Here is a 25,860-nt window from a genome sequence, read left to right on the forward strand (position 1 = left end):
AAACGAAACAAGGCCAGATGAACTGCACGACTCATTGGTAAATTACGTACGTGACTGAATCGAAGGTATGGTGAGACGGACTATTTTGTTACCTAGCTTCTAAGTGGGCACATCTTACCTGCACAAGATTGGGAAAGCACGATCCACTCCCTGTGTGCTCTGCAAGGGAGTGGAGAATGACGCCAGTCACACCTTTTTCTCTAGTGGAACGTGCAATTGATTTGGTCAGCAAATTTATGCTGAGAGATGGAGGTTTGTACATCACGTTCTTGGTGCCGGGGTTTTTTCGAATACACACATTGTATCCGAGTCATATGGTCTCCCATCTTTTGCCAGCTGTGCTCCAGCAACAACAAATTCATAAGCAGAAAGAACACCATCAGCAAGTTAAGTCGTTCAAGGGACTTGTAGATATCCATTTAGTGCAGGCTAATAAGGGTTACGAGACACTCGAAGTGCTCCTACAATATTTGGTCCACGATATTATGGCTTTCATTCCGCTGTCGGCAGTTGGGCTCGAGTAATTCCGCTCCGGGTGTGAGTTCCGCTTTTGTGATTGAGTTTTTCGTTTGTTGTGGGGATCGGACGACTGTTCATTGTCTCTAGATAATTCGTTTATTTTCGCGAATGTCAATTAATAATGGCGCGACAAATGCCTCCCGTGCATCCGCAATCTCCGTGGCAGTACGAATGCCATCGTTTTGGCGACGTAACTCGGAGGCCTGGTTCTGGCAATTGGAGGCGCAGTCTGCGCTCGTTGACCTCACTGCTGATGCCACACGATTTAATCACGCGCTTATTGGCCTGGACGTGAATTCGTCGATTGGACTCGCCCCCGACATTCTGGAGCAGTGCCCGATGTTAAAGGGCACCCTCGTTATGTCAGTAACTGAGTCAACAAAGCTGGATCACTTGCTGACAGAGCTCACCATAGGCGACTGCTCCCCAAGCCAATTGCTGCATGAGATGAAGCAGTTGGGCGGCGATAAGGTTGGGGTTGAGCCTCTCAAGTCGCTGTGGTTGCAGCGACTTCCGAAAAGCACTCAAACCATCTTGGCCTGTGCAGACTCCGGATCCCTGGAGGTGTTAGCAAACACTAGTGGAAAAACCCACGAGGTACGCGCGCGCCCCGTGGTCAGTGAAGGGTCGTGGCAAGCCACGGGCCAAATCGCTGAGCTCAGCAGTAACCCTCGCGGGTACCGTTTCTAAACTATCGGCAACGGTTGGCGCTTTGCGTTTGGATAGGTACCGAACTCATTCGCGGTCCGTCAACCGAAGTGGATGATCGGCTAGTTGTGCGTCGGGGTCCTCAACGAGTCCTGTAATTTGCTGGTACCACTGTATCTTTGCCGACAAAGCAAAAAAATGTGTCAGCCCGTGCACGTTCGCGGCACAAACTAGCGACGTCAAATTGTTCAACCATATAGACTTACGGCTACAGACAAGTGGACGTAAGTCTGGGACTTCGACGGATGTTCTCATGGCGTTTCGTTGTATCAGTAGGCCCATAGTAGGCGCAGACTTTCTAGGCCACTATGGGTTGCTAGTAGATCTGCAGAATAGATCTCTTATAGATCCCGTAGTTTTGCTCAGGTCTTCAGAAAAACTTGCTAAGCCGCACAACATCAAGCGATCCTCAATGCGTCGTTGTCTGGTCCCAAGACTAAATACATACCGCTTGATCGCGTGGTCTTCAGAGGCCGTCCAGGTTTTTGAGCTAGCCAAATGGCAGCTGACTGACGTTACACTCTTGTTATTTCCTTAAACAGATGTACCCCTAGCTGTATTCGCCGATGCATCAGACATCGCGGTATGTGATGCACTTCACAAAAAAGTGAACCAAATCTGGCAGCCTTGAGCTTCTTTTCCAAGAAATTGAATACAGCTCAACAGAACTACAGCACCTATGATCGTAAACTATTAGCGGCGTACATGGCCATTAAAGTACTTCCGATACTCCCTAGAGGGTAGGTCGTTCACAGTGTTCACGGACCATAAGCCTCTTCTTTTTCTTCAGCCTTTGTCCCATTTGACTCTATCAAATGCCTGATCTGGGTGCAATCTCGAGGCTTTTAAATTCCCATTCAGCGTATCAAGCCACCGTTGTTTAGGCCTGGCTTTTGGTCGTTACCATCGACTTCGATGTTCAGACCAATCTTGGCAAGTGAATTCTCGTTAGCACGAATTATGTGACCATACCATCGAAGACGCGTCTCTCGCAACTTTTCCATGATCGGTGCGACCTTATAACGACCACGGATATCTTCATTTCGGATATGATCAAAACGTGTCAAGCCACTAGTCCAACGTAACATCTTCGTCTCCATTACCGCAAGGCGCCGTTCATTGTCTTTTATAGTCGGCCAACACTCAGCACCATAGAGAGCGACAGGACGGACAACATTGCGGTAAATTTTAGATTTGAGACGTTCGTCGATACGTCCATCACAAAGAACACCAGTTGTGGAACGCCACTTCATCTAGGTTGCGTTAATGTGTGAAGCAATTTCATAGCGCAGTTCTCCATTGGCTGATAGCGAGGTATTTAACGGGCGTTAACCCGAGGTATTTAAATCGTTCAGTTCTGGACAGATCACTGCCGTTGACAGTGATTGTGCCTGTTTCATGGGGATCGGTCGTCAAAAATTCAGTTTTGTTTAAATTCAATCTGAGACCGTGTTGCATGAGGCGATCATTCCATTTTTGGAGAAGTTGCTCGAGGTCATTTTTGCTATCAGATGCTAGGAAAACATCATCTGCATAAAGCAGTGTGTAGGGTGCTGGACGTTGGATATCCCGTGTGACGGTGTACATAACAAGAACCGGACCACAAGCCCCTTAGGTTCGCCAAAGCGTCCCCTCGCCAACTACGGCTCAGGTGCTCAGGATCTTTATAAGCCAGTTCACTTCGGACATCCAGCATGTGTCCGGCAAGGATAATGTAGTTGCAGATGCTTTATCACGCCTTTCAGAAGTTAAAATCCCTGCCACGGTGGATTTTTCGGCAATCGCCGAGGCACAGAAAAATGACACAGTGCTTCAGAACCTCAGAGATAACTCCAAATACCAATTGCAAAAGTTTCCCCTTTTCGGCTCGGAAATAGTCTACGGGACCTCTGAAAAGGGACCTAGGCCAATATATTCCGGCCGCCTTTCGCGAGGAAATATTCCGTCCAGTACACGATTTTGCGCGCCCAGACATTCGGACAACGAATCGGCTTGCCACTAATAAATATTTCTGGCCATCAATGAATGAATGAGGATGTTAACTCCTGGGCCAGACAGTGCATCGCGTGCCAGAAGTGTAAAGACTGTAAAGCCACCAAGCACGTACGGAAAGGGGTAGTCTCATTCCCTCGGACTTCAAAGTTTTTCACCAGATCCTCATCGACATTATTGGCCCCATGCAAGATTCTCAAGTATTGCCTCACAATCATTGATAGGTTCACGCGGTGGCCTGAAGCAATACTTTTGGCCGACATTTTCGCACAATGGTATGCCGATGCCCTTTGTCGTGAATGGATCCCACGCTTTGGAGTTCCGGCCGAAGTTATTACTGATCAGGGAATGCAGTCCTGCCTTTCGTTTTACTTGGCTTACGTGCAGTCCATCGTGAAAATTTTGCCGCCAGTTCCGCCGAGTTGGTATACGGGGAAAATTTGAGACTTCCCAACGATCCTGTGTTCGATACCAGGTCGACCCTTTCCACCACTGGGTTTTTGAGTTTGCTCCGGAACACCGTCGCAAGATTAAAATCACCCCGCCATCCCGTCATTTTTCTGCGAAGGCTAACATTTCCCAGGAGCTGGATGTCTGCAAACACGTCTTGGTTCGTGTGAATGCTTCCCGGAAGACCTTGCAGCCACTATATGAGCGTTCATATGAAGTCCGGGTGGTCAAAGGGTAGTATAGGTCCCAGGGCGAAACGTGGATTGGTACCCACGATGGAACAGAAAACCTGGGAAATGCCTGCTGAACCAACACCAACAGCTCTACTACCAAACCCTATCTCTACCTCCACGTGGTGACCGCTGGGAGCTCTTTCGTAACGAAAAGCTGCAGACGGAGAAGGATGAAGGCGAGTCTCCCGCGCCTAAAAACGGGACAAATTGTACCAACTGGTCCTCCAGGTTGGGGGTTGGGTAGGGCTGACAACCCTACACGGAAAACAACATGTTACGAAGCCACAACAGGAGCCTCGGATAGGACGGATTTTAAAACGACGGACCCGGCAACGACAAAGGAACAACGATTTGCGCATTTTCTCATGGAACGTGCGCTCCCTGTACAGAGATGAAGCTAATAAGCAGCTAGTCGATACCCTGTCCCAATATAGGGCTGATGTAACAGCGTTCCAAGAGATGCGATGGACAGGGATCGGTTTCCTGGAGAAGAGCGGTCATCCAGTAAACCATGTGCTCGGAGTAGGTTTCTTAGTCAGCCAAAAAATGAAACCTGCTGTTATCGGCTTTGAAAGCATAAGCGAACGGCTATGCACTCTGCGCTTGCGAGGCAAGTTTAGAAACATAAGCCTCATAAACGTTCACGCCCCTACAGAGGAGACTGCAGAGTCGGAGAAGGATACATTCTACGAGGCAGTAGAAAGAACCCTCGAAGCCTGTCCCAGACAGCCAAGTAGGGAAGGAGCCAGCTTACACGAAAAAACAAATGATAACGGACTGCGTACTATTCAATTAGCAGGGTCACACGAAATGGTTGTTGGAAGTACCTGGTTTGCGCGGACGGGACCACTTTCAACCAAATTGACCACGTGTTGATCGAACGCCGCCACCTCTCAGCCTTGATGAATGTCAGAACATATAGGGGGGCCAATATAGACTCGGATCACTATCTCGTTGGCATGGTGCTCCGAGCTCGAATAACAATACCACCTAGAATCCCCTCTGACAATCAGGTGAGAGTGAACACTGAAGCCATCCACAACACAACCCTCCGCGACACCTATAAGAGGGAAATGGATGCCGCAATAACCGCAATCAACAGAGGACCTGGAGATGAAGCATCAACTAATGATCTTCACAACCACCTGAAGAACGTTATCATGGATACGGCCACAAACATACTTGGCCCCAGCCGCAAAAGTAGTCGGAACGGCTGGTTTGACAATGAATGTAAGCTAGCAATGGAACGGAAGAATGCCGCATACCGAGTAATTTTGCATTCTCAAAGAACGCGGGCACGCGCAGAGACTTATCACGAACTCCGTCGAGCGGAGAAGCGACTTCACAGACGGAAAAAGGAAGCCTGAGAGAACCAACAAGTCTGTGAACTAGAAAAGTACAGGGAGCAACTGCACCAGGCGCAGAAGTTTTACCAACAAGTCAGCAGGATGAAGCCTTATACACCTCGATGCTCATCCTGCTGAGACAAAGCGGGAAATCTGATTTCCGACAGAATGGGCATATTAGAGCGATGGGTTGAGTACTTTGATGAGCTACTGAACAACCAGAACATCGGCGAGTTGGAGGTCACGGACAAATACTGCCACCACCAAGTTTAGGAGAAACAGTCCGTGCAATTCATCGGCTAAAAAATCGTCGCCAGGAGCCGATGGAATTATAGCCGAATTGGTTAAATATGGAGGCGACCAGTTACACCAAGTGGTTCGTTAACTTGTGCTCAAGGTACGGGACAGCGAATCAATGCCTGACGATTGGCAACGAGGCATAATCTGTCTCATACATAAAAAGGGAGATATCACACAGTGCAGCAATTATAGAGGTATCACGTTGCTGAGTACCATCTATAAGATATTCTCCACTATCTCGCTAGGCCGGATAGCCCCATACGCCTAGAACATCATTGACCCATACCAAAGAGGCTTCACTCCAGGCAAATCAGCAACAGATCAGATTTTTTCTCTGCGGCAAGCGATGGAAAAACTGTTGGAATATGGACAACAGTTGGACCATCTGTTCATCGACTTTAAAACCGCCTATGATAGCATAGCCAGGGCAAAACTGTACACGGCCATGAGAGAATTCGGCATCCCGACGAAATTAATAAGACTGACTAGGCTGACCCTGACCAATGTGCGAGGCCAGATAAAAGCAGCAGGATCACTCTCAACACCATTCGACATCAACAACGGTCTACGACAAGGGGATGTGCTATCATGCGTCCTCTTTAACCTGGCCCTCGAGAAAGTGATCCGTGATGCTGAGGTAAATGCAAGAGGTACGATCCTCTTCAAGTCCACCCAACTACTGGCCTATGCTGACGATATCGACATCATGGGAAGAACCACCCGAGACGTACAAACTGCCTTTATCCAGATCGAGCAGGCGGCGCGAGATCTTTGGCTGCACATCAATGAAGGCAAGGCAAAATATTTGGTGGCAACGTCAGCAGAAAAAACCCAACCAACCAACGACATCAAACCGGACTGGTCAAATGGGAAGAATAAAGATAGGAGACTACAACTTTGAGACCGTTGATAATTTCTCCTATCTAGGGTCGAAAATCACAACCGATAACAACTACGATGATGAAATCCGCGCACGGTTGTTGTTAGCCAACAGAGCCTATTTCAGCTTACAAAGACTGTTCCGCTCGAAACGTCTCACCACAGGGTCAAAGCTCTTACTGTACAAGACAATCTTGCCAGTCCTCATGTATTCCTCGGAAACTTGGGTTCTTAGCAAGAAAAATTCCGAACTCTTGGCCGCGTTCGAGAGAAGAATCCTCCGAAGAATTTTTGGCTCCCTACATGAGGATGGACGATTCCGTAGCCTACACAATGACGAAATCTATGAGCGATACCATGACCGTCCGGTTGTGGATAAAATCCGGCTCAATAGGTTACGGTGGGCGGGTCACTTAATCCGTATGGATGAAGATGATCCCACCCGGAAAGTCTATAAGGGCAATATCTATGGTAGAAAAAGAAGACGAGGCAGACCCTGCCTAAAATGGAGCGATAGCGTAGGTCAGGACGCCAGACAGCTATTAGGGATATCGAATTGGTGGACCTCGGCGCAAAACCGGGATGTCTGGAGTTCCTTATTAAGGCAGGCCTAGACCGGATACCGGTTGTTGCGCCGTTGATGATGATGATGGATGTTTGCACATATGTCTTGGTTCGTGTGGATGTTTCCCGGAAGCCCTTGCGGCCACCATATGAAGTCCTGAATGGAGGGGAACACTTCTTTAGACTTGACGTCGGCGGCAGGCCCAAGAACGTCTCCGTGTTCAAGTTAAGGCCTTTTGTCCTGGGACTGAGGTTTCGGGGAAAGTCCTGGGGGTTTAACGTGAGTACCTGCCGTGAAGGCTTAATCCCACGGTCCTCTTCGGACACGGATTGATTTTGGGACTACAATCAGAGCCCCGCCATGCAGGCACAGCGGCCCTGGTTTATACTGAGTGCAGGCTCAGCATTCATACCAGTGGATGTGAGGCCTATCTAACACCTCTGCCGCAACTAAGGGGTACGGCACTCGAGTTGTACAGCGCAACTCCACGCTTGAGCTCCGAAGAGCTCTGCCCGTGATGTAGGCATAACCACAACCACCATGAAACTCCCACTAGGGGGCCAACCGCAAATAACCGGGCCGAGAGAACATCCTCTAGGATTTCTCCTGGAGCATATGCTCTCAGAGGGCCATCCCGGTTCCTATGGTACCAGATAACCTCCGGTGATAATGTGGAGGCGCAAGCTGATTAGCGAGGATTCGTCCGAGTTCCGCACGAAAATGATGCAATTCACAATAGAGCGAAACACCCCCACGTGAGTGGTTCGCGCGTCAAGCTTGCCAATGAGGTACTCAGCAAGGAGAAGGGTAACGAGGGGAGTGGAAAGAGATGTGGGGTAAGCTACATCGACTAGTTGGATGTAAGAGAATGAAGAAAAGCCAACATAGACCGGGGAAAAGTAGCGGCAGAGTAATTCACATGATAGTTGGAGGGTAATGCCAGAAAATTTAATGGAAGGAGGAGATAGTTACGCGGAACTGCGGGAGTCTCCTACGCTGGCCAGATATTCCTTCCTAGATTTAAATATTACGAATTTGGCCGAGGAATGCAGAGTTTTGAAAATAACGAAGTCAGCATAGGTTCCAGAGGGCAGGAACTTGTTTCTCGGAGTGTGTTTTTGACAAGTTTTTTGTGGGCTTCAGTGGTGAATCATATAGCGTAAGAACACAGAGGAGGGGGCGTAACAGGGAAGATCTGATAAAATGGAATAGAAGGTGTTCTGTACTTTGTTACACATTAGTGGAGAGAGGACTGGAGCCCAGTTGATTGTCGTCAGGGCTGAGTTCAGGCCTTCTAAGTTTGCCTTACGAAAGTTAAATTTGGCAGACTTGCGCACGACAGGGGGGTGGAGTCAGGAGATGTGGAGAGCAGGATGGTGGACGTCATGCACAACGTGAGATGGGACATGAGAGGATTGATACACTACTTACGTCATATCAAAGGAAGTAAGAATCGGGCGTTTTTAAAGTGATTTAAGGGGACTACAATCGCTCAGTTGATTCTGATAGAGAAATCATGTTGATATCAACGGACGGTAAGGGTAAACCCCGCTCTAGAAAATTGATTCGATTTATGGGTCCAAATTCTAACCATATTGTGCCCATAAAAGCGTACTTTTGACTCAATTTTCAACTTGAATGCGCTGCTGACGTCTCCTGCACGGACTAACAAACGAATCTTATCTAATCCAACCTTGTTGTGACGTGCGGACTATCACCTGAAGTGTAGATTTCGCGTCGCCTCTTATATAAGGCCAAATACACTAAATTGCCTCCACACGTCAATTCGATTATTCGCCCGCCGGCGGAAATGGGAAAACCAGTTTTTCTGTGCAGCAGCCGTTCTAGCAACAGCAATTTATCTAAAGAAGCTACGCGGAGCTAATGAATTCATCGACTTAATGCCGCACTCAATCGTTCTTTTCTGCTTTTTGGACAACCCAAATAAGTCGCGCCTGAGTGGATACGAAAACTTGTTTGGTGTTGGGAGTTCATTCGACATTCTTGCGTCACAACTTGGAAGCGAAATGTTGTCAGCGTATGGGAAGTGGATCAATCAAAGCGTGAAACTGTAGAGTCGAGTGTCAATCAAACAATTCTTTCAAAAATTAATCTAAATTTGCAAAAATCTCCACCGACACGGACGAGCCTCCCAACTGAATTCACGGGGCATAGTGGGCGAGTGAATTTTGTGGGCGACTGTCATGTCATCTGCGCAAGGATGCATGTGACGAATGCATTGCGAAAAACAGCTGACGGCCAGACAGAGGTCGGCGCCAGGTGGAAATCTTCCGACTTCCCTCACACTTTGCACACGAGCGGAATTGTATTGCGCCCGGCGACTCGCAGTCCAGGGTAGAATGAATTTTTGTGAGCCATTACCGTTTCTACAGCTAAAAAAATATTTCACGCAAAACTGGGCCAATTGGTCGGCGCGGTGCAGTTGGAAAAAGGTCCCGAACGCGACGTTCCGGTCTTCAACTGGACAGAAGCGATCAATTGACCTGAAGGCGGTCCAAGCACGGAATAAATCAATAGAAGAGCGCGGACGGGCGCCGCGAAAACACGGCGGTCTGGACGGCCGGTGGAGCGGGCGCCGAGTTCCGCAGGGGACGCGTCTTTGACGTTTCACGGTCGCGATGCGATAACCTCAATTCATTTACGGCTCCGCGGAGGAAATTACATAACTCTTGGGACATTTTTCCAACACCCGCACAGTCTGGCGCCTTTGCCAACTAATTTCCGGGACGGCGCCAAGGGCCCGCCTGGCCGTGGTACGAACCTTTGCGAATTGTCTCCGCCCGCTGACTGCTTCCGAGCACTTGGGAGTTGGGGAGTCGACACTCGTCCAAAGACTTCACTTTCCGTGGGCACTTTGCACGTCCGGGGAGCACTCCACCATGGGGGGTTGCTTTTCACTTCCTGGGCGAGGGGTTCACTTGTCCACTTGGCTGGTCGGACGGCCGTTTACTCTCCTGGCACCCGCGGACTCGATTCCGATTCGACGGCGACGATTTTTTCACGAGTTACGAGCGACGGCAATGAGACAGCTCTTTTTTGTTTTCACGCAGGTTGCGATTGCGAAACTCAATTGTAAGTGGTCACCGTGCACTGCGGCTCGCGGACACGTTTCTTATCGATTCACTGAAAGTTGGGGGGTGACGCGAGTGCGAGAAATCGTACGATTTCGACGGTCTTGAGAAAATCTCACACTTAAATGAGGGAAAACAACGAATTCGTGTTGTCTACCGTTCGCTGTCGAACGACTGTCGGATGTCTTCTTCTTGACTGCCCGTTTGACAGTTGGAGGCAGTGCGAGAGGGTTTGCAGATTGAGGAGCGATCATAGGACCTCCTCCATTACATTCCACCGAAATTATATTTTATCATTTTCGTTTTATTTACCTGACGTTTTACTTGAGTAATATACGCCATTTTGAAAAATATATCAATTTTCCGAAAAATATAATTCCAATTCCCTTCCAATTGGAATAATTCTAAGACATCGATGTCGATAAAGCAGTGTTTATTCAAATCACTTCCCAGGCCCGCATTACAAGAAGAGTATCGGAACTTTTCCACTAGATTTTGATTTTTTTTCTGGTATATTTTTGGATAGTCAATTACGGGTGAGCCGCTGAGTCCTTCTCTCAAGAAGAAAATAAAGGCGGTCGTGTACCGTAAAACAATAATTTATTTCTAACAAGTCTTGAAAGGAATCTACCAACCCTAGAATGGTGGACGGAACAAGAATTCCTCGCGTGCTCTTCGGTGGACGAACTCAGACTGGTCCGTTCTGCCCTCTACCCCCCGCTCAGTGGTGGTCGCTGGATCCGAGCAGAATGTAATGCGTTTCACTGTAGCTTGGTCCGTTGACGTTGGATGTAGTGAGGACTGTCGTTTGGTTGGGGAGTTCCGAGGACATCGGCACTTCGATTTGTCCGTTATAGGTGGGTCGGAGGACTCCACGTACGCTAGCTGCAACTAGTCGATAGAGCAGGATCGTGTTTGTTTGTTGATATCAATGATGAAGACTCGATCGCTGCTTCGACGTAGTACTTTGTGTGGTCCTGAATACCGCACCTCCAATGGCTTGTTTACCGCATCGTTCCACAGCTCTGCGTATATATGAAGGGCTTGTGTGGAGCGACGTGTCTGGATGCAGGGACCGGTTTAATGGCCTGAGTGATGCGTTGCAAACTTTCTACGAACGATGGTGGATTGGCGAGGATATGATTCTGCGTTGCCAGGAAGTCCTCCGGTATTCTGAGGGTCGTACCGAAGAGCATTTCGGCTGGGGTTGCTTGTAAATCCTTCGAAGCCCGAAGAGAACTATTGGTAGTAGCGCTGGCCACGGCACGTCTGGATTACACATTAGAGTCACTTTTAGCGTGCGATGGAACCTCTCCACCACGCCTTTTGATTGCAGGTGGTAAGGAGTCGTCCGTATTCGATTAGTACCGAGGAGTTTGGCGAGCTCAGTGAACAACGACGATTCAAATTGTGCGCCCTGGTCTGAAGTAAAAGTCCGTGGGAAGCCAAAGTAGCAGATCCATTGGGTGTATAGAGCCTCGGTAACCGTTGAAGCTACCCAACCAACAGTTAGGTATCGGGATAGTCGTTGGCCACCCCATAAATCTATCGATTGTTGATATCCCTGCACCAATGGAAGTTTAATGAGGTCTATGTGTAGATAGTCTAAGCGGGCGTCTGGCTCGACAAACTTTCCAAGGGCCGAATGACCATGGTGATGTACCTTGGTGAGCTGACAGGGCTGGTATTCCTGCGACCATAGTGTGACGTCCTTTTTGATCCCCTTCCAGATGACCCGTCGCCTGGACACTTGGATGCGTTTAGTAGGTCGACAGCTATTTTGCGGAGTGTGACGGGAAGATGTGACCTGATACTTCCTGTCGACGTATCACACATAATGGTCCATGGACGCAGAGTTGGAAAAGTGAGGCATCTCCTCATCGTCTGCCCATGCTCTAGCGACTTCCTGGTTGCTGATTATTGACGGTGTTGCAAAATGAAGTCTAACTGGCGAACTTGGCACGGCGAAGCCTTGCCTGAGCGATGTTGTGCGGCGTATATGAGGGGGCGATAGTCCGTGTAGACTGTGAAAGGGTGGCCTTCGATAAGACGGTAAAAGTGTTCAATTGCAGAGTAAACGGCGAGTAGGTCGTGGAGTATCGCCCCTCGGTGTCTGATAACTTCCTTGAAAAGAAACCTAGTGATTTCTAGGTGCTCAGAGGAAGCGTCTCTCTTCAAAGTCAACGGCGCATCTGGTACCAGGAAAGAGGTCGTGGCGGCTGTAGTGAGCGCTGTTTTGCTTCTATGGAATGCTGTCACTGCCTCCATTGTCCACCATAAACAAGCTTTCTTGAGTTTGGCTGGAAGTCGTTTTAGCAGGTCATTGAGTGGACCCGTAATTTCCGCTGATTTGGGAATGCAGCGGCGGTAGAAACTGAACATGTCGAAGAAACGCAGAAGCTCTGGGGCTGTCTCAGACTTTGGGAAACTCTCGACAGCCTGGATGCTGTATGCCGGGGTTTGATTCCCATTTCGGAAACGGTGTAGTCGAAGCAGCCGAACTATTCGACCTGGTTCATACCGAGAACGCATTTGTCGGGGTTTAGGTGAGCCTCGCTTTGCGTAGTATCTCCAAGAGTTGACGCAGATGGTGGAGGTGCTGCTCTGGTTGTCCGTGGCGATGAATATGTCATCCAGGTAGCATCTTGCGAATGGGCCATCGCGCAGAAGATGGTCCATTGTGCGCTTGAGGGGCTGAGCTATGATTCGTTGGCCCATTGAAGAGCGAGTAAATTCGAAGAGACCGAATGGGGTCATTATAACCGTCTTCGGAATATCCCTTTCGACGATTGGAATCTGGTAGAATGCTCAGTGCAGATCTACGACAGAGAAAACTTTGCCTCTGATCTCCTGAAGGAGGTCCTCGACGATTGGTAGTGGGTACTGGTCCGTGGTAGTAAAGGCGTCTGTAGTTCCCTGTCACTCGCCATGAACAGTCTGCTTTCGGGGCGAGGTGGAGGGGGCAGGCCCACTGGCTTGATGAGGGGCGTACGCTGCCCAGGTCCAATGGAAGTCTAAATTGTTCCTTTGCTGCTTGTAGACGGGCGCCGGTGACCCTGCGCGGTCGCTCGAAAACCGGAGGGCCCGCGGTGTGAATTTCATGCTGGACGGGAAGATCGGAATGGTGGTGCTGTGCGGCGAGCAGATGTTGTTGAATTCATTCATCAGTGTCGAGTATCGCAGACCTCCGAGGACACGATGGAAGCACTATGGACGGTCATCGGGGCTATTAAATTGTGCTTCGATGTGATGCCAGTTAGCGAGTCAACCAACTTTTTTCCTTTGACGTCTATAAGCAGACCGTGATGCGCTAGGAAATCCGCGCCAATAATGGCTGAATGATAAATCGCCAGAGGTAGATTCGGCATAACCCCAGGCTGAGCATCAGAATGTGCGTGCCGAAGGTGTGAATTGCTGAGGCATTGGCTGCACGGAGCGTGAGAGGCTGGTGCAGGTCTGTTTCCGGTTGACCGAATATTTCGGGAGTAGCGATATGACGGAACCCGAATTGATGAGGAATTTGATGCGTGTTTCATGGTCGAAAATGTGCAGGTGATTTTCCGCTGGAAGCACGGTGCCAAACTCTGCCGCCTGAGACAGAGGTGGTCCTTTTAGTTTTCCTGATCGGTGTATGGGGAGGCGCAGGCTTTGCTGTGCCTCTTTGGGTGAAGACCAAACTTGCGGTGATACCAACACTAATCCGGATTGGCGGCTGGTGTGTTGGAACGGGCCCGTTGGCGGTCCATCGTTTTGCGCGTTCATCCTGGATTTCAGACATCCTTCACCTCTCTGAAAGCCGCTAACAAAGTGAGTATAGAGAAAACCAAGACGCTTGCCTCAATTAGCGGAATTGGTGGCATGCATGCACCAACCATTTGGAAGGTTGTATACGTGAATATTTCGCCGAGCTTCCAATCCAATTTCAGTCAACTCGTGGAGGCCTACGCAATGGATTCATTAACGACTTTGCTTCCAAACAAAGGATCGGTTATCCATAAATCGAAGTGAACCTCTAGCCTGCAGCTGGCAAAACCCAACTGGAATCTTAAATCAGGAATCGATCTTATCCTAGGAACAGAGGTCTTTGAAGAGACTATTGGACGAGGGCTGAGGAACGGTAGACCATTGTTAGCTCAGGAAGCGAAGTTAGGCTGAATTCTATTTGGCAAGGTGTCGCTACGCAAAACGGGAATCAAATTGATATCTAATACCTCCACTGCACATTTCCATAAGGCGCTCCAGCGTTTCTGCGACTCTGGCGATTCAATTAAGGACCTGCCCTCAATGGGTAAATGTGAAGTTAGCTACCAAAGTTCAGTAGTCCGGGAAGCAGACGGTAGGTACGCTGTAACGCCACCGTTTATTGCACCTCTGAGGAATTCCAAAAACAAGGCATTCGCTTGCTTTAAGCAGTTGGAAAGGGGCCTCGATCAGGATCTGAATCTTCGGCGTCCTTACCACAAAGCCGATGAAAGCAGTATACTGGAACGATATTCAACGTTTTCAAAACTAGTGACTACCTGTCCCGTTTTTCTAATCGGTTGAAAAGAGCAATAAGCTTGGTCGAATATAAACAGGCAGGGTTCGCCAACGATCCTTAACGGGTCGCTTACATTATGGGGAGTGGCGTCCCCGAAGTGCCTCAGCAAGTAGTTTTGATCTTCTAGGTGGCATAATACCTGCGTCCTAGGTGGTAGCCTTAAGAAAGTTTCTCGATGAAGAGTGAACTGCTAATCACCGATACACGCTGGGACACACTGGGAGTCCTCGGAGCCGTCGACAATTCCTTGCCGATGTTGATGGGGTAATGTGAGCCTAGTTATAGTTGTGGCATGTATTGGGATCCAGCCTATTCGGTCGGATAGTACGAACTGAACCGGTATTAGTAGACATCATTGCTCTGAGCGAGCGCTGGTTCGTCCGTGAGTTTCGGGATTAGCTAATCATAGGTCAGGCTTCAGAGAACTGATGTAGGGGCTTTGCCCCGAGGTATACCAGTTTCTGACTTGACTCTTGCGCACAATGGGTTGGAAAACAACTTAAATGGCAAACAAAAATCAAACAAACGAGGAGATAGTGGGAATGGAGAATGAACTAGCTGCGCTTATACGCAGCACGAAATTGCGTCGCAGGCCTTAGCGAAGGACGCAGCAAGGGCTGAAATACACGACGCGACATCGGGATGCCGAAACAGAGAAGAAGACTCACAAAATGATGCAGCACCTGCAATGAAGACGGCAACCCAGTCAGACAAACAGATAGACAGTTCTGTGAGGAGCTCTAGATCTCCCATCAGGTGCGACCCCAGTTGGCGGATAGGGGCATACCTATTGGTGTGTAAATCTGTGTTCATGCGCTTCCTTTTCTGACTGCATGGGCTAGTGTTTGCTCATCTCTGGTGCCTGGACCAAATTGCTAAGGGAACGATACTCAGAGCATAAAACCACCATGGAAGACGAGAGAAGGAAACTTATGGTCCTGGGGCTCGGAATCCCAATATCGGCGGCTTTTGGGAATGAGCAAGTGGGTTCCGGTCGTCGATATCCCTCGGCCGCAGTGCTTCGGTGGTAGACAACTTGGCCACCGAGGCATATAATGCTACAAGTGATTTGGATCTAGAGAAGTAGGTGTTCAAACAAAGTACGACCTTACCAAGAGCACCAGTAACAAGACCAAACAAAGATGAATTGAAGGCAGATCGATAAAAACCGTGATAACACCACCGCATATGTTGAAGATGCGCGACAGTAGGAGGTAGTCCAGTCCCAAGAAAACTACCCATTTAAAAGAAGCTCGTCGTATGAGATCTCCATCAATGTCGAAGACGGTAAAGGATAAGGTACAGGCAAGGCCAATAACGACAAAAATGAAGGAACGTATTAAAGGAGTAACCCTATCGGGGCTCATAGAGAGCAGAGTCCCGATCCGGAGGAATTACCCTTCACCCAGCTTGAGGCAAAAACAGTTGAGCTGCCCGAGTTTATCAAGGACAAGCGCAACGTGCACCAAGACATAAAGAATATGGTGAGGGCTATTAAAGCTCTCTATAATACATGATAGATGGAGGAAAAAAATCCTGGAGATACGCCGAACCATGCTGTATCATCAGTGTCACAAGCGACTCAAGTGACACTTTTTGTTTAGAGGTTGAGGAGTCTTAAGTGTGTATCCATTTGATGTCGGGCTGGACCAAATGGAGAACAACTTACTTCCCCTCTTTATGGTCCACGCTTCGGTCACGCCGCTCCCAGCACAGAGATAAGGTAGCGTCTGACGAATTGCCTCTGCCCTGGTACGAAACCGTAGCCGTCTTCGACCTTGTTTTTAATTTTTGAAATTTGCGTGTTAAGCCTAAAAAGAGGCTCACATCAATCATTGATGCCGTCAGTTTGGTTACTGGCTTGGCCGAAGATGAAATTCACGGAAAAGGTAGTACCAACAAATATTGCGTCGTAGTTACCTTGGACGTGAAAAATGCATTCAACTCGGCCAATTGCAATCTAATATAGAAATCCCTAGCGAAGATTGGTATTTCTGCTTATCTCGCTGCTATCGTCGATAGTTAGTTAGCTGAAGGGAGGCTCCGGTATGACACCGATGACGGACAGCAGGAGTACGTTGTTTCTGCGGGTGTTCCGCAGGGATCCGTATTGGGCCCACTACTGAGGAACATCATATCCAACGATGTACTTAATCTTCCCCTTCCGGAGGAAACCACGCTGGTGGGATACGCCGACGACATAGCGCTGGTTATTGTCGCAAGGCAAGGCAATCAGTGCTGTTAAAGGTTGGCTAACGAGTTCTGATCTGACACTTGCGGAGGAAAAAACGGAAGCGCCTTCAGGATTGTCTCAGATGATGCAGCATTCGTTATCTCGGGAATGATGCCAATTGACATCTTGGCAGATGAGATGGCGAATATATACAATGCGAAACTAATTTCTTCCCTATCATAGACGAGGAACGCTGAGACGGGGCGATCCATAAATATATGGCAAGAGCGGTGGGAACGCTCGGGAAAGGGTCGGTGGACTCACAGGCTTATTCTTGCCATCAAGGAGAGATTGGATAGATGACACGGTGAGATTAATTATAATCTCACCCAGTTTCTCGCGGGGCACGGAGGATGTCACCAATACCTGTACAGGTTTCAACTGGAGATCTCACTCGGTGGTCCCAATTACGATGGAGTCCCAGTGGACCCAAAGTATGTATTCTTCCCAGTGTGCGAGATTTGTGGAAGAGACTCTAGGAGAGCTGCTGGTACCAGAAAATTTGCTGTTGATAGGGTCGATATCCTTACTTCCTATAGCAGACTCTTCGTCCGCCGTTCGAGCATTCGAACGGAGTTTTAGGAAATCGAAGAGGTTCCATGTAAATCGTTACTGACTCCCGACGAGGAGAGATGGGTAAACCATTTTGCTGACATGCATTCTCACGACGAAAACGGAAGATTCATCGTCCTTTGCTAAGAGACCTAATTTCGTCGGCTCGTGAGACATAGCTGCTTGCCTGGCTCGTGAGACATAGCTTCTTGCCTGGCTCAAGCGGAGCGGCGACGGCAACGAGATCCTCATCTTGCAGAGTGGAATGACACCTTTATGTTAGAGTACATGGACGTACATCACATGGAGTTGGTCACTTCTCCTCAGTTGGATAGACCAAACTAATACATGCCCCACCACCCACCCCATGTATCATCATTCGGCAGACCACCACCACCAGATTATCGGTATTCTGCCCCGCGAAAGACTGAACAGCAACTTTTGCAAGGTTTGACATCAACGTCTCTTCGCGAGGTAGATGTCAAACTGGATGGGGTAATATATGCCTTTGGGCTCAAGTGGCTCCTTAAGGACGGTGTCTTTATTTTTAAAACTTCGGCTGTGCCTTATAAAATGGAGCTCTGCTGACTTGGGATCCGATTGGTTGATGAAACCAGAAATCGATTGGCCATCCTCAAAGTCTATCGACTCGCACGCCAACGAGGACCGGCACTCCCTTGCTACCTTGTACGAGAGAACAGGCGAACCTTCATCGCCATCTACATGCAATTGTTTGTCGGAGCTGCAGCGGTTTTCAAAATTTGGAAAAAATCATACGGATTTTGACTTATTGCTCCCGATGGAGACGAGCGTGCGTGGCTCATCACTGGCGAGTCAGTATCAAAACGTAGCTCATTGGCCAGACACAGCCCTTTCATTTGTCAGCAAAGGTTGATTCGAGTAGGCGAACACTTACACTACTTGCCGCTTCCATCCAACAAGAACCACCCCACTATTAGACGTCTTATCGAGGACGCACACCAACTGGCATTGCATGGCGGTGTTCAACTCAGACGTTTAGCAGTCGCCACTGGAGTACTTCGTACTGGTAGTACCAGAAGACCTGTGCCGCAAATGGGGCCGATACCCTTTGAGTGCGTCGCCCCATCAGGAGTCTTCACCATCACAGACCTGGACTATACTAGTTCAGTGCTAATGCTGCTCTCCAGAGGCACAGGAGCTAGAACCCCGAAAGGCTATGTAGCTATTTTTATCTGTTTTGTAATTCGAGCAGTGCCCATCGAAGTTGTATCCGACCTATCCCCGAATGCATTTCTTGCAACTTACTCTCGATTCTGCGATCACCGAGGAGTCTGCGGGAAGCTCTACTCTGACAAGAGTTCCAAGCTCTTTTCGCCAAGTCGTCGCCCTTCATGGACAGCGTGACCACGGCCTTGACTTTCCGAGGCACCGAAAGATCATTTATACCATCTCGTGCTTTACACTTTGGCGGCCTTTGATAGGTAGCAGTGCGCAGCTTCAAGCAACATTTTCGCAGAACTATCGGAGATCTCACTCTTACCTTTGAAGAGCTGTCAGCAGTGGTTGCAAAAATCGAACCATGTTTCAACTCGAAGCCCCTCTGCCCACTCAGTTAAAACACTTGCTGTGGCCCTAACGTCGGCCCATTTCTTAGTTGGATCATTTTAGTGTGCTTTCCAGAACCATACAGTGGCTCAGACCAGCGTACGTCTAATCAACAATCGGTGGAGGCAATTCGGCAACCAGCGTGGCTCCTTTTGGATTCGCTGGAAGAAAGAGGTCGTGCATCACAAGCAACGCCGCAATAAATCGCTGAGTACGCAACCTAACTTACAAGAAGTAGTACTCAATGGCTCCTCAGCTTGGTCACCAAGGCACATTTAGGTGCTGAAGACCTTGCGCCAGTCATAACGGTGAAGACGGCAACTACAACCTTCACTCGACCAGTAGTTAAGCTTATAAAACTACCGACTGAACCCGAATTAGATGCTGAGCAGGGGTCGAATGTTTAGGTTGGGGTGAGCCGCCGTAGCGCCACCATATCACTTGGTCCCCCATGAAGAGGAAAGGAAGACAGAGGCCATTCGTCGCGTAGATGTCAGAATCGGCTCAGAGGTGATCCTTCCTCGTCCATCCCGTGCACGATAAGTTTTCTTGTGATTTAGTTACCTCCCTTATTAGGCCCTTGGACAGTTTAGGTCCTTTGGGATTGAAATCTTCGGTGGTATCAATCCGCCTCAAAATTTCACGTCTCTATCAGTTGGTTTTGTTTTGTTGACTCCTAAGTCAAGGCACGTGACAAAATCTCTGTGTCCTGACAGGGAGATAATATTGGAGAACCAAAAACCCCGGCCTTCATTTCCTCGAATTCCTGGGGATTCGGGTTAGCCCCAGCATATGCCGTCCGGTTCCATATATTATCTCGCGCTGTCGGTGCTCACGACCGGCAAACTTGTTAGAGGAGTTTGGCTGGTTGACAGCTTTGGTGATTGTGTTGATGCCAAAGTGATGCCACGATGGACCCTCATCGAAACATAGTTGGCGCCCAATGTGGGACTATCGAAGCTAGTTCTTACTCTCAGGCTGTCGGGTGCAATGGATCACTACGGTCGCTCCCCCATCCCATATATACACACAGGCTGAAAAGTAATTAAGTCAACGCGTTCTCTCTTGAATCAGATTTTTTTTATTAAAGTACATTTTAGCCTTAGCAAGGTTCTCTCTAAATTTGAAATGAAGCACTATATCTGGACGTCAATTAATGGCGAAATCTTATTTCCCATTCAGGATATCCCAGTGATTCTCCAGAAAGTCACATTGAGTGACTCCGATGCATTCTCACGTAGAAACATTTTCACATTAAAAATCACACAGAAAGGACACTTGAGGTAGCAAACGTAATTTAAATTGAAAGGAAAATGAATTCGTTGCAAAAATAAGCCAGCATTAAAACTATTTTTCCTGTAAAGGCACGAGGCACCCAATGCAGAAGAACAAGGTATTCGTTCGGCAAACAAAGAGCTTACCCGCGCGTGATTTCGTGTCCTTCTTTATAAGCAACTTAAATGCATTCAAATCACAACTCGCTGAGACTTATGCGGCCGCCAGGAGATGAGGGCGACTCCTCTGTTATTATTTCCTTTGGAACATAGTCCTTTTTTGAAAGAAACATAAAACGGTGTAAGGATGCATTAAGCTTTGTCAACATATGCCTACTTCTTACGAGTTTTTCTTGTCAATCCTTTACTTAAATTAGGCGTGTTCCAGAGGATGAGGAACACTTCAAGATAGATTCCGTATTTCATCTGAAGTTTCCTATGTAGGTCGGTTAGACATCTTAATATTGAGGAGAGGGTGGGGGGTCCAGTTGGCGGGAAAATGGTCGTAAATTGGGGGAATGTTTTAAAAACTCTAGAAGCTCATAACTCCGTTAATATTGAGAATTTCGAGAAAAGGAGCTTAATTCGTGATCACTTGTGTTCCCCACGTACTCGAGGAGGGCGATCAGACCCGAGTCTGCAAGGGACTCATCTGAAGTGGCTTCGGCCACGAAGCCTCACCGGAGGTTACCTGGTACCATGGCAACCGGGACGGCCCTCTGAGAGCATATGCTCCAGGAGAATTCCTGGAGGATGTGTTCTCGGCCCGGTTATTTGCGGTTGGTCCCCTAGTGGGAGTTTCATGGTTGTTGTGGTTATGCCTACATCGCGGGCAGAGCTCCTCGGAGCTCAAGTGTGGAGTTGCGCTATACAACTCGGGTGCCGTACCCCTTAGTTGCGGCAGAGGTGTTGGATAGGCCTCGCATCCACTGGTATGAATGCTGAGCCTGCACTCTGTATAAACCAGGAGCGCTGTGCTTGCATGGGGGGCTCTGATTGTGGTCCCCAAATCAATCCGTGTCCGAAGAAGACCGTGGGATTATGCCGACACGGCAGGTACTCACGTTAAACCCCCAGGACTTTCGTGATCATTTGTGTTGAGGACAATTAGACCTTTGAAATGATGTATAGGTTGGGGGGTCTTTTTTTTTGTGCGTACACGGAAGTGGTAAATCTTAGAAAGACACGTCCGCCGCAGCTCCGCCGCCCGAACGCCGGTACTATAGCGGGCGTGTGTGGGATTCACACCCACTAAAAACCACCCCCGGTCTCTCTAGCCCCAGCTCCGCGGGACCACCGTTAAGGTATTACTTCGCGGGGTAGGTTTGCTCTTAGGCACTCATCCTTCTCCTATTTGCAATTTTCCTCCTTCTTTGTTCCTTCAGCAACTCCTCCTGCATTTGGATCATTGCGGAGCTAACCGCAAGCCACTTCTCCTCGGACTCCAGCATCTCAGTAACCAAGCTCTTCGGGGTCCCGCTCCTGCTCAGAACCTGGTTTAAGCTCCTTCTCTCCATCGCAAATCGTAGGCAGTTAAACATCACATGCTCTGGATCCTCCGGTATGTCATCGCATCTGGGACAGTTCGGAGAATCATCCAACCCAAAGCGGTGCAGATACTGCTTGTAGCAACCACCGTGCCCCGTGAGGAACTGGGTAATGTGGTAATTGGTCTCCCCATGTTTTCGCTCAAGCCACACCCTAATGTTGGGAATGAGCCTGTGCGTCCACCGACCTTTCGTAGACTCGTCCCATCTACGTTGCCAGAGATCAAGCGACTCTGACCTTGCCGTATTTCTACGCTGTGCATGCCCCTCCATACGTCTTGCATTGTACAGGTCACTCATTTCTTTGGCCAGAATGTCAACCGGGATCATGCCTGCCACCACCAATACTGCCTCATCTGATGTGGTTCTAAAAGCACTGCAAACCCTCAAAGCCATCCGCCGGTAAACCGAGTTCACCTGCTTCCGTCTCTGAGAGTCTGCAAGCGCCTTTGCTCACACAGGCGACGAGTAGAGCAGGATGGAGCGCACCACTCCGGCTAGCACCAACATCCGGCAATGTTTCGGTCCACCAATATTTGGCAACATTTTTGCAAGTGCCGTGGTGGCACTAGCTGCCTTTTGGCATGCATACTCTAGGTGCTCCCTAAAACTCAATTTGGTGTCAATTATTACCCCCAGGTATTTGATAGCCAGCATTGATACGACCGTATGTCCACCGACCTCTACTTTCACAGTGTTATTTTTCCTGCGGTTTGGTATTAAGACCGCTTTCGTTTTCACGTCAGCCAAGGTCAGCCCGGCCTTTTCTAGCCAGGACTTTACCGCTCTCACTATTTCCGTTGCGTAAACCTCCACATCTTCTGGGTGTTTTGCTACAACAACCACAGCTTGGTTATCAGCAAAGCCGACAATCGTAGTCCCCTCTGGGACGGGAAGAGCAAGCACCCCATTATACATGATATTCCACAACAGGGGACCAAGTACCGATCCCTGTGGTACCCCGGCTGTGACAATGTACTCTTTGGAGTCCTCATCCGTCCCGTACCAGAGAGTCCTCTCTGAGAGGCAGTTTTCCACCAAATTTGCTAAGTATCCGGGGACACCTATGTTAGCCAACGCCCCTTTAATTCTATTCCAGTTGGCCGAGTTGAATGCGTTTTTGATATCCAACGCCACCACGGCACAGCAGCCGCCAGAAATCAGTGTACCTTTTGCTAGGTTTACCACCATATTAATTGCGTCCACCGTAGAGTGGGCGCATCGGAAACCAAACTGGCGTTCCGACAAACCATTGCTGGCTTCGACGATGGCAAGGAGTCTGTTGCAGATGACTCCCTCTATCATCTTCCCCATTGTATTCAACAGGCAGATAGGACGATACGACGCTGGGTTTCCAGGTGGCTTGTCAGGCTTCGGAAGCAACACCAACTTTTGCTGTTTCCACTGGGCAGGGAGTATTCCTTCTTTTAGGCACGCCTCGAAGGTGTTGACGAAAAGGTCGGGCCTAGTCTTCACTGCCAGTTTCAAAGCTCGGTTGGGGATGCCATCCAAACCTGGGGCCTTGTTGTCACCGAACCTACCACATATTTCCCGCAGCTCCTCCACAGTTACAGGCGGTATTATGCCGTCATTTAGCTGGACAAAAATTTGCCTTCCACTATTTTCGTGGTGAGGGAATAGAGCGGTAACAATCTGTTTCAGGAGGTGCGGACAGGTCACCTGGGGTGATTTCCGCAGCAGGTTGGAGAGGGTCTAGGTGGCGGGAAAATGGCCGTAAATTGGGGGAATCTTTTGAAAAACTTTAAACGCTCATAACTCCGTTAATATTGAGAATTTCGCGAAAAGGATCTTAATTCGTGATCACTTGTATAGAGGACAATTGGACTTTTGAAATGATGTATAGGTGGGGGGGGGGGGGAGGTCTAGGTGGCGGGAAAATGGCTGTAAATTGGGTTTTTTTTTGGAAAACTTTAAACGCCCGTATCCCCGTTAATATTGGGACATACCAAAAATGCCATTGGAGAGTATTAATCAACATTAGATCACCGTGAAGTCTTCTTTTATCACCGTAAGGGAAGTGGCGGGTACGTCTCGAAGGGAACCCATGAAATCTGGCTGACTGGCGAAATGTGGGAGCAGGTCGACCGATCTTGGGAATCCCTGATGCCAGAGAATGATGGCGGAACTACTGCCTGCGAAATTTTTTACGAAAATATCGAAGAAGTTAAGCGTCATGGCCAGCTGATGAAGGTCTTTTTCGAATTAGAGATAGGGCGAACTGAAGTTTTGAAAAAAATCTTAATCTTAAATCTATTCGATACAGCAGAGACTACTAGCGGTTTTGTCCAGAGCCAGGGGAACTCATCCGACGCTACCTCCCTGTCCTAGGACCAGCCTAATCGGAACGTCAGGCCCTCGGGGGGTTAATTTTTAATGAACGTCAATGTTGAGGATGGCCAAAATCACCATCTGAATTTGCTAAGGCCAATCATGAGCCTGGCTGTCATAGTGACATGCAAGCGCGTGTCGGTAGGGCACTTCATTGGGGCTGCAGATACCAAGTTTTATTACAGAAATACATAGTCCTTCGAAGCCGTTTATTAGATTATATGCATTTTACTTAGGAGCTGTTGACTTTTCACACTAACTTCGCTCCAACATGCTAGCAGCTAACATTTTTGACACCTAATTGTCTGATGAAAGTGGGTAGATCGACTACAAAAAGCTCACACACAGGCAGACACCGACTGATATCCTTTTAGTAACTATGAATCCTGCGCATTTTTAAGCTTTGTAGTTATTTTCTGAAGCTTCAACTGCGATGACAACTAACTGCCTAGAGCGTGCCCGCCGTTATATTTTAGCCATGTTGAGATATCTATTTGTTTCCAAGTACGTTATAATTAAAAAAATCTTGAGCATGAATAACAGAACAAAACAGGGGCATCATTATGGACCGAGCCCTCTCTATTCTCTTCGAGGCTACAAAGCATTATGTAATTAACTAAAGGATGGCGTGCCATAAGCAACACTAGTTGAAACACTTGTATCTTGTATCTTTATCCACGCCACTTGTTGTTGCTGGCATAGTCGCATCGTTGACGTTGTCTTTTGCGATGTCATGTGATGAGTCCTTGATGTCGACGAATCACCATTTGATGAATACTTTCTTAGGTTGGTGGTGCTTATCACAATGTGATGGAATAGATCCTTTCTAGGAGACATTACGGTGCTCACAATAGAATAATCGCGGTCTTTGGTGTCATTTACTCGTACGTCTTTATACTTAACCCAAAAAGGATGCCGCAGGCTTCAACACAAGGACCTTGCAAATAAGAATGTGTGCATATGCAAAAGATACTTTTATGCTACTTGTCCGTATACTCTATTGCAGTGATTTTTCCCTGATGTGACGCGATATTTCTCTCGGAGAATATCTTAAGAATGTTAATGGAGTAGAACTCTAATGACAGAGATTTAATGACGGAACATGTTTCGAGCAATTTACATAGTCATAGATGGTCTCATTAGTTTAATGATGATTTCATGTGTAGTTTTTAGAAACATGATAATGGTCCTGTTTAGAGTGTGGGACCTAAAAAGTCGGAAAGCCTGACATCTCGGCAAACGGTGATTTAGGATGGGTAGTTTTCGAAAATGGTTCCTTAATTTAAGGGACCTATTTCTAATTTCCCCATCCACAACTTTGCTATCGATGGTACAAGAGAGAGAGATCTTTTATTCGATAGCCCACTTTTTCAGCCCCGCCCCTTTTACATCTTTGGGGAATCCCCTCAAACTCAACGAAGAACGAAGTATTCCGACCCAGTAAATATCTGCAGCGCAGGTGACCCTAAAGCATATGCTCGTAGACGGGAAGAAGTGATTAGTCGAGCAGTGCCAAAAACGGGGTTCAATCAATGGGAAATAATCGGTCGGAAATTCGAAGGACATGATCCAAAGATTGAAAGAGAGGGGGTTTAGCTGATAATGACCATTTAGTACCTTTCGATATCAAAGAATAACTTTCCAGGACGCCGGTAAAAGAAGCACTGCTGAAATTTGAGGAACGATTACTACGG

At 48.3% G+C, this 25,860-nt stretch overlaps 2 protein-coding genes across 2 annotated transcripts in view; both read right to left on the reverse strand.

The window, feature by feature from the left end:
* Positions 1 to 9,896, reverse strand: part of LOC119652778 (E3 ubiquitin-protein ligase RNF181 homolog) — a 125,725-nt gene extending 115,829 nt beyond the window's left edge. The window contains exon 1 of the mRNA XM_038057088.1: positions 9,775 to 9,896. The gene's annotated coding sequence lies outside the window, so the exon portion shown is untranslated. The remainder of the gene's footprint in view (positions 1 to 9,774) is intronic.
* LOC119652777 (serine/threonine-protein kinase OSR1) overlaps positions 1 to 9,898 on the reverse strand; it is an 88,883-nt gene extending 78,985 nt beyond the window's left edge. The window contains exon 1 of the mRNA XM_038057087.1: positions 9,775 to 9,898. The gene's annotated coding sequence lies outside the window, so the exon portion shown is untranslated. The remainder of the gene's footprint in view (positions 1 to 9,774) is intronic.
* Positions 9,899 to 25,860: the final 15,962 nt, after the last annotated feature.

The sequence above is a fragment of the Hermetia illucens genome, chromosome 3, assembly GCF_905115235.1.
Source record: "Hermetia illucens chromosome 3, iHerIll2.2.curated.20191125, whole genome shotgun sequence".
Classification (NCBI taxonomy): Eukaryota; Metazoa; Arthropoda; class Insecta; order Diptera; family Stratiomyidae; genus Hermetia; species Hermetia illucens.